Source organism: Furipterus horrens, unplaced genomic scaffold, assembly GCF_987537825.1.
Source record: "Furipterus horrens unplaced genomic scaffold, mFurHor1.1.pri manual_scaffold_1, whole genome shotgun sequence".
Lineage (NCBI taxonomy): Eukaryota > Metazoa > Chordata > Mammalia > Chiroptera > Furipteridae > Furipterus > Furipterus horrens.
Genome location: NW_028327171.1, coordinates 96,325,120 through 96,344,877, shown reverse-complemented (window position 1 = coordinate 96,344,877; position 19,758 = coordinate 96,325,120). Strand labels below are relative to the sequence as shown.

Sequence of the window (19,758 nt, the reverse complement as noted above, 5' to 3'; positions counted from 1 at the left end):
AGGTTCTGTATATATCAATTAAGTCCATTTTAACTAGAGTGTTGTAGAGTGCCACAATATTCTTGGTGTTTCTTTGCTTGGAAGAGCTATCCATTGTTGATAATGGGGTGTTAAAATCTCCTACTATGAACATGCTGCTCTCAATCTCTTTTTTGAAGTTCTCCATGATTTTCCTTATATACTTCGGTGCTCCTATGTTGGGTGCATATATGTTTACAAAGATTAAATCTTCTTGATGAATTATTCCCTTTAGTATTATTAAATTTCCTTCTTCAATTCTTTCTATGGTTTTTGTTTTCCAATATGTGTTGTCTGATATAAGTATTACAACCCCAGCTTTTTGTGCATGTCCATTTGCTTAGTATGTATTTTTTTCCATCCCTTCACTTTCAGTCTGTGTAGGTCTTTTGTTCTGAGGTAGGTAGACAGCATATATGTGCATCATGTTTTCTTATCCATTCAGGCACCCTATGTCTTTTGATTGTATCATTTAATCCACTTACATATTGAGATGTACCTATTCATTGCCATTTTTCCCTTTGTACCTGTGCCCCCCTCCCTTCTTTTCATCTTATTAAAGCAGTCTCTTTAGCATCTCTTGCAATACTGGTTTGGTGCAGATGTATTTTCTTAGCCTTTTTTGGGGGGAGGAGGGGTCTGGGAAACTCCTTATTTTGCCTTCCATTTTAAATAAGGGCCTTGTGGGGTAGAGTAGTCTTGGTTGGAGGCCTTTGTTTTTCATTACTTCAAATATTTCTTGTTGTTTCTTTCTGTCTTGTAGTGTTTCCATTGAGAAGTCAGTGGATAGCCTATCAGAGCTGCCTGGTATGTTATTAGCTGTTTCTGTCTTGCTACCTTTAAGATTCTCTCTTTGTCTTTGACGTTTGTCTCTTTAATTATGATGTGTCTTGAGGTGGGCCTTTTTGGGTTCATCTTGATGGGGACCCTCTGTACTTCCTGGACTACATAATTTTTTTCTCTCATCACATTACAGAAGTTTTCTGTCATAATATTTTCAAACAGGTTTTCTATTTCTTGCTCCTCTTCTTCTTCTCCTGATATCCCTATGATAAGGATATTATGACATTTCATGTTTTCCTGCAGCTTCCTTAAACCCTCTTTTTTCTTTTTGAGTCTCTTTTTGTTTTGTTGCTCTGTCTGGGAATTTATTTCTACCTTGTCCTCCAGCTTACTGGTTTGATCCTCTGCTTCATCTATCTTGATTTTAATTCCTTCAACTGTGTTCTTCATATTCAGATACTGTATTCTTTACTTCCTCCCGTCTTTTATTGCTAGTTTCCCTGTTTCTTTTCATGCTAGTATAGTTGGGAGTAAGTTTCTTGTAGTTTCCCTGGAGTTCTCTATAGTTCTCACTGAGCTTCTTGAGCATCATTTTAACTATTATTTTGAACTCAATGTCTGATAGTTTGTTTGCCTCAGTTTCATTTAGTACTCCTTCTGCAGATTTCTCCTTTCCTTCTGGTTGGGGGATGTTTCTTTTTCTCCCCATTTTAGGTGACTCTTCTTTTTTAGTTATGCACATTAGATTGACCTGCTTTGACTTCCCATCTTTTTGATGTGATTTCCTGTGGTAGAAGACCTGTGGGACTTAGTGGTGCAGTCTCCTTGACCTCCTGAGCTTGATGCCTTGGGAAACCCTTCATGCTATTTATCTGGGCTCTCTGGTTATAACTGGATTCTAGTTTTGTTGGGTCATTCTTTGGTGGTTCTTTTCCTCCAGCTGGCTGACTGAGAGTCACATCGCCCACCACATATTGTATACTATTGTACTGGTGCTGTCAGAACAAAACCAAACAGCTCAAGAAACAAACTCACACCCACAAAAATAATCCCCATCTACAAGCACCCTATCAACAACAAATGAACTGATATTAATAAAGGTGTAAAGATATTGACTATTATAATAAAGGAAAAATAAATATAAGATGACTAAACAAAATAAAAATGATTTTGAGAAGGTAGAGGGAGGAGAAATAATAAGAGTATGACACTGAGACAAGACAAAGAGAGAAAGAAAATAAAATTTACATGAGGCGGATGTGCCTCACACAACCTAGGCTTGGTTGGAAGTCACTCTATCTAGCAGAGGCTTCTGACCATGGTGGAACAAACTCTTACCTAGGACACTTTATTATGTCCAAAGAAATAAGTTTTAGCCAGGACACTTTATTATACCTTGTGGAAGGAAGGTGACTGCCTCTCTAGTGGAGAACAGTGATTAGACCTTCTTCCCTCATGCCTTTTATTGAGGAGGATACACATGAGAGATACAAGGTCAAGATTCATGAATCATCAATAGTTCAGAGGCATTAGGGTTACAGTTGACAGTAACAGATTACATGTACTAGTACAGAGGGTACAGTGACTAGTCTGTGTTAGTCAGGGTCTGTCAAACATCTTGACGCCACACTGACATTAGGTGAAGGTTTCATACATTCCTATCTAGAGATTCTTTATGTTATATTAAAAGATAAGCAGAGCAAGTTCTAAAGCATAATAAACATTCTTTAAATCCAATTCCCATGGGAACCCTCTGAGTGGCTTTTGGTTATGTCTCCTGTGCAGCCTTATGTTGAGACTTAAAGACAAGCATGGCCAGAATGCTGGCAGCAGTCATGCTCAGGCTGGGACTACAATTCTTTAAACCACAAGGAGCGGTTCCCTACATTTACATTGTAAATAAAAAAGAGAGGGAAGAAGATGAAGTGGAGTAAGAGAAGGGAAGTGTATAGTATTTGGTTTAAACAAAAGAAATTTAAAATATATAGTGACAAAAAATAGGAATCAAATTGGAGAAAAAGATTCACCACAACAGGATCAACAACAAGTGAACAAATATTAGTATAGGTGGGATGGGAATAAGAGGAAAAAAAGAAAAATGAACCTTAAGAGATGTCTAGAGGAAAGAGAAGTGATTTTCAGAGGATAGAGGGAGAGGGAATACTAAGAGTAAGGAATGAAAATCAGGCTTATACAGGGAAAAATTTAAATTTAAAACAAAAAGAAAGAAAGAAAGGGCAGGGAGGAGGCAAAATGGAGTAGGAGAGGGTAATGGTAAAATTTGAGATTTGAAAAGCAAAAATAGTGAAGATCTAGAAATAAAATTGAAGAAGTACAACAACAACCACAATATCTAGAAATAACAAGCAAAGGTTGATAAAGGTAGAGAAAGAATAGGGTATTCAAGAACAGGAAAAATACTGTGAGTGACTAATGACAAGAAAAATGGTTTTGAGAGGCTGGAGTGGGGAAAAATAGTAAGAGTGCAGAGTAGAAACAAGTGGTAGCAAGAGAGAAAATAGAATTTAAAACAAAAATAGGAGGGAAGAAGGTAAAATGGAGTAAGAGAAGGGAAGAGCAAAATATGAGATTTGAAATAAATTATAATATAAAAACTAGTGACATAAGAGGCACAAACTTGAAGGAAAAAATGAATATTAAAAGTTATGCAGAAGAGAAAATAACACAAATCATGAAGAAGACAGTGGTGGGTTTCACCTCAGTAGAATCCAGTGTTTATCACTGTTTTATCTTTCTGGATTTGCCCCTGGTGGTGTCAGATGCTGTCCCAGTCTGATCCTAGACAGCCTGTTTGAGGCTGCAAGTGATCTATTGCTGTCTCCTTTAGCTGTGGCTGGATCTCACTGTTCTGCCCTATGGGTTTCCATCAGCCCTGAACCCAGGAGTGGTTCCTTTAATGACCTGAGAAAAGTGCCAGCACATTCTCCACCTGCCTCCGGAGGGAGCCTCTGGTGTGATTAAATAGGTGGGAACCCTGGGTTACCCCTGGGGAACACTATTCTGCCTTCAGGGCAAATGGTGGGAGTCCTTCCCTATCCCCTCAGCACATGTCTTGGTCTGTTCCAGGTTCTTTACAATAATGTACAATTTTTGGTGAATTTGCTGACCATTTCCTATGAGGGGACAATGTGTTTAAAAGGGGCAGCTCTTTCCTGCTTGGCATAGCTCAGTCTAGACACTGAGGCTGGGTCAGGCCTTGAACCCCCACTGTTGTGCCTGTCTCTACTCTCCCTGCTCTACTGGGTTTAGTGGACCAGGGCTGGAGGAAGAGTGGCGCTTGTAGTGTTTGGTTAAGGGCCCTTTCAGAGCTTTTTCTTCTTTCCCCTGTGGAAATGTACCCAGCAGGATGCTCCTGAGCCTGCCTTCACTGATCACAGAGCCTGTAGTCTGGCAGGTGGGGGTCAGACTTGCCTGTCTGTGAGGGGATCTGACTGGTTGCAGCAAATCTCAAGCATTCAGCTCCTGGCTTTCTGGACCCCAGCTTGCCACTCTCTTGCGGGAAAATCGGCCTAAATTCTATATTCTGAATAGCCTCCTGCTCACCAGTTACACTGGGTGGGATCTACAGTCTCTTCAGCATGACTCTATTCCCCTGAGTTCTCTGTTAGCAGAGCCACTGTGCCCATGCATATGCACATGTGAGCCCCAGATCCCTGCTGAATCTTAGGTATCACCTCAGCTCTCCTTTGAAAAGTTTCTGTGTGGCCCCCCACACTGCAGCACTGAGCCCTAGGGGAACCTGTTTTCCACATGCTCACCCTCTCCCCAAATCAGATTCTCTCATGGTCAGGCCTGGCTACCACCTATCAGAGCCTCTGAGAGTTTCAGTAAAGTTTCTCTCTGGATCTTTTCCCAGTGGCCTTGGGAAGAGCCCTGCAGCTATACTATAATATAGGGAGCTGGCAGGATGCTGTCCCCGCTCTCTCCAGAGGTTTTCAACCTCAGGAAGTCCTGCTCCCACTGCACTGTTTCTGAAACTGGCATCTTCCCTGCCATCTCTCTCTGCTACCAGTGCTCTCAGCTCCCGAGCCAACCCACAGCCACCCCAACTCTGCAAAGTCAAAAAAAAGTACTGGTTTGGGCTGCAGTGGCAACAGTTGTTCTGCTTGGAGAGCCTGGGCCACACACTCCTGGGAGCCCTGTAGGCAGGCAGACTCTTGCACTCATCCATATATACACTCACTCACTGACCACTCACGCCCTCAATCACTTACTCAGGCTCCATTTATGACTCTGCAGAGGTGGTGGAGGAAGCCACGTTGCCTTGCCCAGCTGGGTTCAAAATCCTCTATGCTGGATTTTTGAGTTGATTATTCTGTGGTCTGGCTGCAAGACTGGGCCAGGTCTGGGAGTAAGTGGATGGAGCTTCTAGTTACTCTGCAGCCATCTTGGATCTCCTTTGTGAGCTGTATTTTTGACAGCTGAAAGCCATTTAAAGAATTTGGGCAAGACAATAATACATCTGGAGCTATGAATCAAGAGTAGTCATCCTACAACAGTATGTTGAATGGATTGTTATGACTATTGATATAATTTTGCTGAAAGGTACAGAGAGAGAGAGAGAGAGAGAGAGCTTTTGAAGTTTTGTATTTTGGCCATCTTGAAACCCAGGGCCTGGAAGCTGTCATATTTGGGGTAGTCTTGGGAACATGAAGTATTTTTATAGTTGGTGATACTAAGACAGGTAAAAAATAAACTTCCTTCTCTGAATACTATGAAATTCATAATACAGATCCAAAGAAAACACATTTCTTTGGTAAAAATAAAAAACTCTTTGTAAATACATCTTTCATTTGCCTTCACAGGGGCCACATTTCTAGAATCTCATATCATACAAATAGGGAAGAGAGACACCAGGAGATAAAAATAATTGTTTGAAAAACTAAGTTTCTATGACTCACTGCTCTCAAAGGTACACATCAGACCCCCTGCCTGCTTCACACACACTCAGAGCTGTAACTGACATTCAGTAATAGCTGATTAGAACAGCTTAATGAAATATCTGTGCTTCTGGAACTCCCATAGGCCATGTGCACAGAACAAGTTGACTCTGACCCCTTCCCTCTACACCCATTAGCCTCTCAAAGCCAAAACAGATGCGAGAAGTTAGTGGCACACCCATGAGCCTCTCAGGACCAGAACAGCTGTGGGAAGTGTGTGGTGGCTGGTCAGCCAATCCATAAGCAGCTGAGAGATGACAGGCTCCATTTATGACTCTACAGAGGTGGTGGAGGAAGCCAAGTTGTCCTGCCCAGCTGGGTTCAAAATCTCTTGACTGAAAGAGAATAACAGATGTTAATTTAAGGAAAAAAACTCAAATACAAACCTAAAACATAATTTTACTGCACAAATACATGCCAGCGAATATTTGAAGAATAAGAACATTTTTTGCCAGCCCTCACAGGGTGTCTAGAAGAGAAACACAGAGAAGGGTCTGCATATTTCTCATCTCTGTCACATTTCCATGATTAACTCCAGAGAGTGTGAGACACTGTCTTGGTATGCTCCACAGAGGAGCTCTCAAGGCTTGTGCTAAATTTGTTTAGAGCCAGGGGCAAATATGGGACTGGGCTTCCTATTCCCAAGGCAAGGAGAAGTAATTATGTAGGAGCAAGGTAGGTAGCGGAAGACTTCGTCAGTATTACTTCATCACATTAAATAAACACATTTGGCATGAATTTATGAGAATAGAAGGAAAGGATGCTAAGTCATCCAGATAAGCTTTTAAAGAATTCAAAGTCCAGAATTTAAAGTTCTTTTCATCCAAATAAACAACCAGCAACTAGGGTTGGGCTCTCAGTCACGAACAAATTATGTAAGAAAGAGAGACAGCCAGAGGTTAAGCCCTTTTTCCTAATGATGAACAAGTAAGTGAAAAATTCCCATAGAAGAGAATGTTACCTCAGGATCTGTTCCTCAGAAACTTCACGTTGCAGCCTTGGCCCAAAGGCCAGCGTAATCACAGCCAATGTGTGACCTCAACTCTGTAAAGGGCAAGGAAGGTGTGAGAAAGGTCTTTAAAGGATGTTTGAGCTGGTCTTTGATCTCTAGTCTACACTTGTGGCTCTGTCTTATCTGAAACTGTCTCCCAAGTCTTTTCTAGTCCAATTCTGAGAGAACCTAAACTTCCACCTCAGTACCAGGATTTTCCAGCCACCCGAGTCTCCACTGGGGCATTACACTCTATAATTAGGGAAGGACCGAAATGGGTTCCAGGGTAAACTGGAGGTTATACCTGTCCAGGGCAGTCTTTCTTGGTAACTCACTGTTAAGGTAGAGCCTTGGGGTAGAATCTTAGGTGATAGCCATGAGGATTATAGGAGTAGTAATGGACTCTAATAGGCACTCATACTGATGCACTGGACCTCAAAACATTAGAGGTGGATCAAGAGGCAAAGCCAGGATTCGTAAATCAGAGATAACAGGCAGTGCTGAGACAGACCTAAGCCAGGAATAAATACCTGAGTCTAGGTATAATGAATCACTTAAAACTGTGATCCATGGTCACCCTTAATTGCTTCTAGTGACTGACATCCCACCTTGCATAAACTGTTTTCAGTGTTATTAATTAATGAAATTATCTTAGATTTTTAAAGATGTTTGTTGACATAATGGGCTTAGACTTTTCCCTTTGAGGTCGACATACATCTGCTAGTTCTTCTGCAGATTTGAGTAGAATGTCAAAGATTAAATAATTTTTAAAAATTATTAATACAATGTATCTCATTCTACATGTTTGTTTTCACAGATTGTTTTAAGGAGCTCCCTTGAAGGTCTTTGTTACTCAATAAAAATTTAATCCTGACAAAAGGCCACCAAAATTAATCTATCTCAACAGGTATTAATATCACAGCAAATAGTTCAAAGTTTGTTTGCCATCTTATCTTGAAATCTGAGAGAAAAATGTGGTCTATTTTATTTTAGGTTTAACAGATTGAGTTGTAATTGCAAATGTGTAATAAACTCTTAGAATGATAGAAGAGAGACTCAGCAATTGATTTGGAGTGAATAAAATTTTCCCAACAAAATTGCGTAACATGACCTAGTACCCATCACTTCACAGCTGGCCTTTTACAGCACAGTCTCAATAAAGATCACATTTTTAAATTTACTCAATGTCTTTTCAATGGCTTAATTGATTTTCTGAGAGACTCATTTTAACCTGTTAATATCTAAATAATTTTCATTTAAAGTACTATATTTTTATTCTTGATTTTCTCTTCTGTCAGCTTATTTTTTAAATATCTTTGCATGTAACTTCAGTAATTCTTCACCATTTTTTGTTAAAGTAGTAATTGATTAGCAAAGTTGTTATATGGAGAGGAATGTTTAGGAACTAAGCTTGTTAGTGGACAATCCACTATTTTTGTGTTATGATGACATGTGCTTCCTACCTTGTGCCTTGAGATGACAACTGACAACTCTGGTATTTTGTGTAAGTTTTTCTTTGCTCAAAAGGAAAAACTATACGTTGCATCAACTCATACATAGTAATTATAGAAACCACAGACTCCCAGAATTTTCAAGGCTAAACATTTATATAGGTTAGCAACTCACCTAATGCTTAAATTCTCTGCTAAGGAACCCCTATTTTAACATTTAATCCAACAATGAGCTTACTGCCTCCCTAAGCATCTCTCTTCATCTTTGAAGAGCTGTATAATTACAACATTTTCTTATTAGTAAGCTGAAATGTTATCTAGTATTTGGGCATATGAAAGTATAGCTGTCAGAATGTGAAAAAACACAGTGAGAAAAAGGGAGGAAAACAACTGTGTTGTTCTTCCCATTGAGGTAAATTGAGTTTGAATAGTTGGGAGAACATTTAACTAGCTCTATTACAGTTAAAAACACAAGGAAGAAATTGGTTCTTTTAAACATGTCCAGTTGTCACACTCTGAATATCTACAGAACAAATAGTTTCAAATCTCTCTCTAAGCACTTGTGATATTTTGATAATAAATGAATATTATTCATTTACACATGATAAAGTATTTGTTTTTCAAAAACACTTTAAAACAACCTCTGGATTTTAACATTGTTTTATGCTATATTTCTATGTATAATCACTCATAAAAAAATCTTGATAATTTAAACATACTAGCTCACTATGAATAGGTGTGCATGAATCATATTTTAACATTCATCTGTTTTGAGACATTAAATTAAAAATAAAATTAAAGCCATAATCTTTTAAAAATAAAATAAATTATTTCTAAAAATATAATTAAAACCACACTCTTCTTCCTGCCTTTATTCTTTTTTTAAAGTTTTAAGTATAGCCAGATTAATTTAGGTCCAACATGGTAAAAACAAATTCTTTCCATCTAATTCCAAATTTATACTCAGGAAAAGGTTTTTATAACCCAGTTGTTAAAACCCTTAATGGAATCACTGCTTCTCGATTTCTAAATCATGCAATTGTGCTGCTCTTTAATTAGAAGCAGAGGTTCCAAGGCTCTGCTTTCCCTTCATATATGGGGATATTCACTATTCCATGTACACTGTGAGATGTGTCTAGAGCATTTCAGAGTTCCAGTGCATTTTGTACAGCTCAACTCAAGCCATCATGTGGTTTTATTCTGAAGACCAGAGCCTTGAGCTCCTCTGTGGTGTCTCCTACATCACACTCATCTCTGTTGGTTAGAGTGCAAAACCTTTGCAGGAGGAAATCTCAGGGTGCCGAGCTCTATTCAGATATTATAGTGCAGGCATACTTTCTCATTACTCCTTTCAGCTTAGTCTAACTTTACACCACCCCCCAGGTTTCCATGGCTACCACTGGGATCAGTGTTTATTTCCCAGGTCACTTCTAGGCCTGGGGAGCCTTGCGTTTTCTCTTGGAAGTTGTCTGCTCACTGTTGAGGTATTTGAAGCAGGAATGAAACATTGATGCTTTAAGAAAATCATAGTAATGGACATTTGGGGGATGAATTGAAGAAAATGAATCTGGTGGTGAGATGACCAGTTGGAAAGGATGAGCCTAGAGGAGAGAGCCAACAGGATACACAACATGTAAACACTGTCTGGCTTCAGATTTCATGACAGACTGGCATAAAATACTTAATAGGTGAATATCCTCCCAATGTTTAATCACTTATCTTTGAATTCTGTGTTTAGCCCCTTTATCTGACCCTTTAGTTCCTTCCCAAGTTGTTTCACTAGCCTTAGGCTAAAAGTCTTAGTTTAGGATTGCTCTTGTGTAGGCACAACTTCCCCAACACTAGCTGAGTATTAGCTTTGTGGCTGGTAAATTTCATACATTAAAAATAGCCATCCACATTCTTATTTATAGAAACACAACATAGAATAATAATTACCAGGAACTAAGTAAAGGGGGGAACAAGGAGTTGTTGTTTCATAGGCAGAGTTTCAGTTTAGGAAGATAAAAAAGTTGTGATGGTTGCAGAACAATGTGAATGCACTTAATGCTTCTGACCTACAAATTATAAGTATATTTTACCACAATGAACAATAACAACAAAGACTGAGAACTTCTGGACAGAGTCAACCAAGAAGCTTGCCCTTCTTCGGGACTTTGATTTGTGTGAGCTGACAAATTCCCTGTTGTTTATGTCAATAGTAGTTTGCTGTGGGTTTTCTGTTACTTGAGTCATGAAGCATGCTAATAAATAAATTAACCCTATTACTTACATAAAAATTAACCATTCATAATTTTTATAGATGAATAAACTGAGGTTCAAGGAAGTTAACAGTTTGCCCAAGTCACACAACTAGTGAGCAACAAACCTGTGATTTCATTCTAAGTTTTATTTGGCTGTGAATTTCGTGCTGCCTTCTCATAGGCCAAACAATTCTTACTCAATGAATGAATGAAATCTCCAAATATGGAACTGTTCTTTCACCAGGATTTATTTTTCAATCTAAGTTGTTTTTTCATTTTTGGTGCAGTTACTTACTAACATTTATCTGTATTGCCTTAAATTTTCCCAATGGTTAATGCCAAGGCTTTGCCAAAACCCACTATCACAAGTTATTTGTAAAGGGACCACGTGCCTTTATTTTCCATACTTAACTTTTAAATAAAAATAACATTTAAACTTTGGAATGTTACCTGTTAACCTATTCAGACAAATTCTACTTTGAACTTTTTAACTCACTTTGAAGTTCACATTGTTTTGATCTTTATTCTGGAATGTTTTTAACAGACTTTGATTTAAAACATATAAGCTATAACAATATCATTTTTAAACAGAGCTTTTTAATATGTGATTACAAATTAATGTGACTTTAAAAAAACAGCAAAGTTCAAATTAACATCATTGACTTCAAAGCACATATCTTGGGAAACTAGATAGCGATGCTTCGATTAGTCAAACACATAATAAGTACTTACTCTATGCCAGACACTCAGAAATTTTTTAAAATTCCTTTTTCATATTTCATTCAAAGCCAGTTAATGAAATATACTTTGTAGTCATCTATTATTTTGGCCTCAACCAGAATTATACAATTTGATCATCTACCTCATTCAAAAGACTTGGTTTCTCAAGCTTTCAGAATAAAACCAAAACACAACTCTAACTTCAAAGGTTGAAGAATTGACAAAATTTAAGATATGCCAAAAGTTCCTTAAATGCAGCATGTAAGGGAGGACACAAAAAGTGAAATTTATTTATAAAAAATTGTGTATTTATTCTTACATGTTTAAACTTCAGTCACCTTCCAAGTACTCTTCTTTTGATGCAATACACCCATTGAGACATTTTTTACACTGCTCGAAACAGTTTTTGAACTCATTAATTTTGACGCCATTTACGGTTTCTGCCTTTCTTTGTTTCACCTCTTCCAATAAGGAAAACATTTCCCTTTGAGAAATCTTTTTTATCCAAGGAAACAAAAAATAACATTTGCTTGGGGTGAGATTGGGTGAATAGGGAGGGTGGGGCATGGGGGAGTCATGCAGTTCTTGGTAAAAAACTGCTAAACCCTCAGCGCAGTGTGGGCAGGTGTGCTCATAAATTGCACATCATGAAATGGGCTAATGCATTGAAAGAGTCTTCAAAAATTTTTCATTGACGCCAAATGCAGCCTCTCACAACAACACCAGCTAGTACACTGATACAGATGGGTTCCTAGAATACCCACCTTATGGGGGAAGCCTGTACTACAAGGGGCCCATGCTCCAGAAGATAATTCCATTGGGGGGGGGTCCCCTCTAATACTTTGACAATACTAGCCCTTGGCAGTATCTTATGACCTCATCTTTAATAGTGTGTTTTGTCTTTCATTTGCTATTACTTTTTCCTTTATTGATTCTCTTTAGGGTACTCATCTCTCACCAACAAAATGTGAGTTCCATAAAAGCACAGACTTTTATTTGTTGCTTTGTTCCCAACACTGGAATAATATCCAATACTTAAAAGGTACTCCATAAACAGATTTTTATAACATAAAGAAAGAAATGAATAAATAAATAAAATTAAGATTTATAATTCTTTATATAAAATTCTTTGCCTCAAATTTACAATTCCACATTCAATGCAAGTATAATGTTTAATTTTGATGATTCATAGTGTTTTTTCTTCTGCTGCTACTATTATGTAATGAATAGAGGTTAAGTGACTTTCTAGGACCAGTAGCAGTACAGATGTTCTTTTCTTTTGTCTTTCCTTCTTTAGAGTGATAGTCTGAGTTAGGTTGTCTTCTGGTGTTTTACCAACTCTCTTTCTAACTGTACTGGATTGATACAGACTTACAATTTTTGTACTTTCACTATATGCAAGGTGCAAAGAAGAAGGAAATTAAATGTAAGGTTACTTTATGTTCTCAGCAGCTTAAAGATCTTGAAAGAACAAGAACTCATATTTGAAATACAGACAATCAGAAGACTGATGCTTTACAAAATATCTCATCAGAGAAAGGAGAGTGGTTCGTGTTGGAGCTCCTGGGAAAACCCTGTGAAAGAGATAGTACAGCATCCAGACTTTTAAGAATGAACTCAATCTGGATACATGTGGTAAGAACCTGTAGAAAAAGGGTCAGAGGTGACATGTCGTTCAAGCTGTGGGTGAGCAAAAACCACCATGTGCTCCTTTGTCTCTCCCACCACACCACTGCTCCTCCTCCACATCCTTTACCCTCCTTCTCATCTTCTAAATGTACCCCAGGCCTGAGGACTCTTCATCTATACTCACTCCTTAAGTGATTTCTTTCAGCCTCATGGATTTGTTTTATTTTTTATCTTCACCCAATGACATTTTTTTCATTGCTTTAAGAGAGAGAGAAAGAAAAAGGGGGGGGGGGGTTGATTAGTTTCTTCTTGTATGTGCCCCAACCAAGAATTAAACACAAAACCTGGGTATGTGCCCTGACTGGGAATAGAACCTGTAGACCTTTCAGTCTACAGAATGAATTCCAGCTAATTGAGCCTCACCAGCCAGGATCAGCCTTGTGTTTTAAATAGCTTTCCAAATGTATAAATCCAGCCCTAGTCCTCCTTGAAATCCAGACTCATGTACAAACTACCTGCACATGCTCTGTGCCAGAACATCTAACAGGATTTTTAAACAAAACATTTGATTGCCTCTGCCCCAAAATGATTCCTATGAACTCTTGCTTCAACATATATACCAAAGAGGATGACTTTTCTGAACCTACACCTTTCACTTGACTAGTACATTATCTTCCTAACTGGTCTCCCCATGGCCATTCTTGCCCCATACTTCATTGTCCATGTAGCACCCATAGCAATCCCTTTAACTCATATATCAAGTCTTGCCACACCTTTGATTAAAATCCTTTAACATCACTTTTCTGGGACATATTGTAAAACAATCCTTGCTTCCATGCCTGTGCATTTTGTATTCCCTCTACTAGAATGTTCTCCCTTCTGCTGCTACTTGAGTGATTTGCTTCCCTAACTTCACTTAGGACCATTATCCTTGACCTCTACCTAAAATGGCCTCCTTCCTTTCATCACCTTTTATTCTCTTCCTTTTCAAAAAAAAATTTATTCCAAGCATATATCTAGGTATAGGCATACTTTTTGTTTATATTCTATTGCCTGTTTTCTACTACTGGAATATAAGCTCCATGAGGTCAGGATCTCATTCATTGTTATATCCTTAGTAACTAGAACAATGGCTGGCATTGAGTAAATATTTATTGAATGAATATATTGGCATCATGTTGCTTGACCTTTCCTTATGTCAAGTGATGTTCTGAGTGATGCGATCAAACCTAGAGTGAAGGGTCAATACAGAGAAACAAGAAGTGAAAGACAGGGCAATGCTAGCAGGGCAGGTACAAGAAACAGCCAAGATGGGAACTGGGAAATGAGAATGAAAGGACTGTCAGGCAATCCAGCACAGACAGAGTGGATTGGACTCTTGCAAGCTAGGAGGTTCTAGAGCCAGCAGAACATACCAAGCAAGATTTTCCACGTGTTACTTGGTGGCTGCCATTGGAAGTCTCTTTCTGGGTAAAACCTATTCCAACAATCAAAGAAGCAACATCTTGGACAGGAACAAACTCTGAGCATATTGGCTACTGCCATAATCAGCACTGACTTTTTTACATAAAGGGAAAAGTTGACAGTGCTGCTGCAGAGAGTACAATGGACTCATATTTATTTATCTTTTCCAGTGAATTGTGAACTTCTAAAGGGCAGAGGCTGCCTGGTTCTCTATTGTTCCTGGTACAAAGTCTGAACTATTGGAAAGCTTTTGAGAAAAGGACTGAAAGAAGGCATACCTAAGAGCATGGAGAACAGCATAATCAGAATTTCCCCCTTCATATCTGATTGATATAAATCTTTTGTATATATTAAATGGCCAATGCTTAAGACTTTAAACCCAGTACTGTTCACCTCTTCCAGCCTAGAATTAACCCTCCCAAGCAGAAAATCAATAGGCCTACAAGTTTATACTTCTCACACAGAATGGCAACCGATAAAAATATGAACTTTAAATCACTGAGGTCAAAAAATTTAAAAGAGCCATTAGGTCATTTACATAGCTCCTTATTCTCTGTTAGGGTAAGATCCTTCAATTTACTCTAATTAGGAGCTCAACAATTTCTTTTTTTTAAAAATTTATTTGTTTATTTATTCATTTTATTTTTAGAGAGAGGGGAAAGGAGAAAGAGAGGAAGAGAAACATCATTGTGTGGTTGCTCACTCACGCCCCCAAGTGGGGACCTGACATGCAACCTAGTAATGTGCCCTGACTGGGAATTGAACCAGCGACACTTGGCTCGCAGGCCGACGCTCAATCCACTGAGACACAGCAGCCAGGAACAATTTCTTAATTAAACAACTTCCACCTAGAAAAAAGTGCCGTCAAGATTCCTCCAATACATGAATGGACCCTAAGAGCATTATGCTAAGTGAAATAAGCCAGTCGGAAAAAGATAATTACCATATGATTTCACTCATATGTAGAATCTAATGAACAAAATAAACTAACAAACAAAACAGAAACAGACTCATAGATAGAAAACAGACTGACAGCTGTCAGAGGGGAGAAGGGTTATGGGCTGGGTGAAAAAGGTGAAGGGGTTAAGGAAAAAAAATCTCACAGGCACAGACAATAGTATGGTAATTACTAGAGGGAAATGGGAGTTGGGGGAGGTAGAAGAGGGTGTGAGGGGGCATAAGTAGTGATGGGAGGAGACTTGACTTTGGAGTGTTGAACATACAATACAATATACAGATGATGTATTATAGAACTATTCACCTGAAACCTATATAATTTTATTAACCACTATCCCAATAAATTCAGTAAGAAAAAAAATTTGTAGTATTCTAAAAAAATTCCTCCTATAAACTCTAAAGTAATTTAAATAAATAAATAAAGAACATTAAAACTGTTCTTCCAAATAGTTTGGCCACTATCCTATCAGGTAACTTTTACTTTTACTTATTTATATATTTTTACAGTATACATATTTTTCAACTTTGGATTAAACATGTGACCCTGTTGACATTTCAGAGCAATTCTGAAATTGCTCTGAGGGTTTCTTCAGGGGGGTTACCCTTTTTCAGAGCATCTCTGGGCTGCAGCAGCATCCTGAGTTAACAGGCAGCACAGGTTTACCCCTTGACCTTGCTATTTGTTTCTTTAGTGTGTCCTACTCTGAGAATACTGAGAAAGAGAATCATTTTTTATTCTGAAGGACTTAAGTTTGACTTAAGACTGGGCATAGATTAAAGTCTGCAAATGGGAAAGAAAAGCATGTAGCATTGTCCTCTATGTGAATATTGTTTGTGTCTCAGCCATTTTCCTGCCTGGAAAACAGGTTATCAGAGAGCAGGAGAGGTGTTTTTTTCTCCAAAATCACACTGAAGAGCTTGTATTTTGCCTCTTTTACTTTTTCCCCATTTCCTCTTATGCAAATTATTTTTTCAAAACAATAGAACAATGTTTTGAATCCAGTTCAATAACACCTATCAAGTGTCATTTTGTGCAAGGAAACAAACTATTTGTGACAGAGACCATGGTTTCTTTAAGGTGTCTGGGACAACATATATCCCTGAGTCTTGGTCTCAGGTTGATAAAGACTTAAGTCATGTGGGTCTGATGAGTTAGCACACCCACTTCTGGGTGTAAGGATGCCTCCTTACATTTACTCTGATTTTCACCAACTAACTACTGCCTATCCCAGTGTCTCTACAACAATTCTCTCTTTCTCATCTCTCTTGCTCTTCTCTGTTAATGTTTCTTTAGGTTACAGAAAAGACTTAAGTGGAGGATTTTTTAAAATACAGGGCTCTTAAATCATGGACTAGAAATTGAGAATATTTACAAAGCATGTATCATATCATCACCGGCTTCTCTAGAAAGGGATGGATGCTAACTTACCACTTTCTTTCATCAGGCATGTGCTCCCTGGACTTCCCTGGGTTGGGGGCTTTTCTGAGGTCCCAGGGAAGGCTTTAGGCATTGAGGTTGATAAATCCTGGGCAGGCATGAGAAACTCCCCTTTGTCAGTGTGAGGGTGTCGGGGTGGGTGGAGAAAAGTTAGAGAGACACCAAGGTAGCAGTATAATTAGGTCCTCTCCCATATGTGTGTTGAGCGCTCCATCTAGTGGCTGCAGCTCACAGAAAGGAAGAAAACCCGAGGCTCCCAGGAAGACAGACACAGCTCAGGGATGGGCTGGCTTCCCCTCTGAGTTAAATCCTAGTCTCTAAAGTGATTGTATTTCAACTTTACTAGTGCACAGGTACAAATGTTGTGCACATTGTTATAAAGTTGGTGGAAGCCATATGATGTTAAAGAAAAAGGATAAAGACTTTAAGGACTTATTAAGGAAAGTAAAAGTTTCTACTACAGAATTACTCCAGAAATTAGAGTTCTAAAAATATAATAAGTATTCTGGTTGAGTAACTAAATTAGATTCTTCTACAAACATAGGAAACACAAAAATGTATTAAAGAAAGAGAACAATGAGGCATTATGTGAATACAATTAAAGGGGGAGGCTGGAGAATACATTTTGTAGACAGTTCTTGACCTGAGTTCAATTTCAACACTACCACTGACAATTTGTGTGACAGTAAACAACTTATTTAAACTCACCCAGCCTCAATTTGTCCATCTATAAAATGGGAATGATTCTATGTATTTCTTATGGATGCTGTGAGAGGACTAGATAAAAGAATATATGAAAATGTCAAGCCAACAGGCCCACATAAAAATGCTCAATAAATGGTAGTAGTTATTAGCAGGAAGAAGACAAAAGGGAAAGAAAATAAAGAAGGAGAGAGACCTTGAAAGGGATAGAATGGAACACATTATACTTTGAGAAAGGAAATAATATCTAGTACTGTCCAACTTAGCCCAGGCATTTGATCAACTTAAGAGGAAAAGCCTAGCAAAGGGAAAATCTTCTCTGAGTCTGGTGGACAGAGGGTCTCTGTCTGAAGCCCAGCTTTGTTACTTTAGTCACAGTGTCTGTGAGGGCTCCAGATGAGGGATTCCTTCTTGGCACCAAATGATCTTCAATCTGTGGCTGAGAGAGAGTCTTACACTCAACCCCCTACAGGTCTTCAATTCAGTGCTAGGAGCTTATGTGAAGGAAAAGCACACGATCCATTGGAGACAGGCGGGTCAAGGGGTAGCAACTGAGGACCAGGTTTTAGTCAATGAGCATCACCATTAACATGGTGGCCTACTTTGCAAAGGGCCTGCTGAGAACCCTGGCTTGCCACTGTCTGCAGCAATTCATGCCAGCTGCATTCTCTGGAAAAGCTGGGAGAAATATCTGTATAACCCGAGTCACCTTTCCACCCACCTAAAAGTTGACTCCCCATGACAGACCCAAGATGTGGACACAGAATGCTGCCTCAGGCTCTTCCGTGGAACCTCGTGTAGCTATTTCTAAGGACTGCCTAATGTCCTCTGGATACCTGAAGCTTTTGGAGGGCAAGATACTGCACTACACTCTCTCTCTCTCACACACACACAGACACACACACACACACACACACACACACACACACACCTCTAAGGAAGGTCTTAGCTTACCATCTCTAGCCAGAACCCAGAACTGGAGATCATGGTGCCCCTCCCCTGATGTAAGGGCTGACCACAGTCTCAGGGGAACAACAGCTATTGCCTGCATTTCTAACCTTTTACCAGCTTCCTTCCATGCCCAGGAGAAAACTAGGAACAAGAATACAGTAATATGATCTCCAATTAGCATAAAATAAAAACAACCCAGTCATGTTTTCCATGGGCTTTTCCAACCTCAAACTAAATGCATGAGGCAGGGAGAAAATGATAAAAATATATATATACATGGAACTATAAATATATATACTGTCTCTGTGTGTACAGCCATACACCCTGACCCAGATGATTATCTGTCTCTAACAAAACTAAGCAGCCAGATCCAGAAATCTGAGAATTTTCCCTTTCCAGAATGCAGGAAGAGAAAGTATCCTGATTACTTGGCATGGAAAGGGTTAAGTCCTCAGCCATCCTATTCTAAAGTGATTTATGATGATGGGTAGTGTTTCAAAACTTTCCCCCACCTAAAGAACAGCCCCCTCCCTCCCCACCGAGTCCACTCTCAACGTGCTGAAATGGGAAGGAGGCGGTGTTTTGCTGATCTGTTAAATTCTTAGTGAAGTTTCCTTGATTTCCAGTGGCTGCTGTTGTTTGAGTTTGGTTTGGATCAAAACTGAGGTTGTCCTGGCATTCCTGGGACTGAATCCAGGCAAGAGGAAGAAGAAAAAGAAGAAGAAGGAAAAGAGGAGAAAAAAAAGGTGGGGAGAAATAAAGGGAGGAGAGAGGCGTAGGAAAAGAGAAAAAGCCTATTTTCAACATCACATTCCTGTGTTTTCCCTCAGCCTGGAAAACATATTAATCCCAGTGCTTTAACGCTCGGAAACAAAGGGACTAAGCCAGACTGTCGGGGAAAGGGTGATAAGAAGGATCCTGGAACTCTAAAGAGAAAAGAGTGAGACTCAGAAGTAGCTGGGGCTCCGCTTCAAGGGCGTCCCCTGTGTTGGCACAGACACGAGGCTGAGCAGGAACTACAGAAAAATGGAAATGCAAAGACTGAAAAGGACAGCTCCTGTCCCCTCATCCTACTTGTCAAGAAGGTAAAAAGACAGCCAGAAGGAAAAGAAGAAAGCAGCTGAGCCCTCAGGTCAGGACAAGCGACTTTGGGAACTGGAGCTGCAGCACACTCCAGCTTCGCAAAGGAGACAGAGGGTTGGGAGGAAAAGTATTTCATCTAGGAAACTGTCCTGGGACCACACTTCAGATTGCTTTTTAAGCCCCTGCATTCCATCTCCATGAGCCACAATGTAAGTGTGTAATCCTTTCTGTCTTTGGTGTGTTTGTTCCTTTGTTGCTTGTTTGAAGAAACGAAATGGTGATGCTGTCATAATTAAAATGCTCAGCGTGCATTTCCTATGGAGCTTCGGACAGTGGGTTAAAAGGGTGCAAGCATGTTGAATGGGGC

The 19,758-nt window shown here is 39.2% G+C and overlaps 1 protein-coding gene across 2 annotated transcripts in view; it reads left to right on the top strand.

Annotated features, from left to right (window-relative positions):
• The first annotated feature begins 18,873 nt into the window (after positions 1–18,873).
• CCDC80 (coiled-coil domain containing 80) overlaps positions 18,874–19,758 on the top strand; it is a 36,372-nt gene continuing 35,487 nt past the window's right edge. For both annotated transcript variants that reach the window (XM_090276542.1, XM_090276532.1), the window contains exon 1: positions 18,874–19,600. The gene's annotated coding sequence lies outside the window, so the exon portion shown is untranslated. The remainder of the gene's footprint in view (positions 19,601–19,758) is intronic.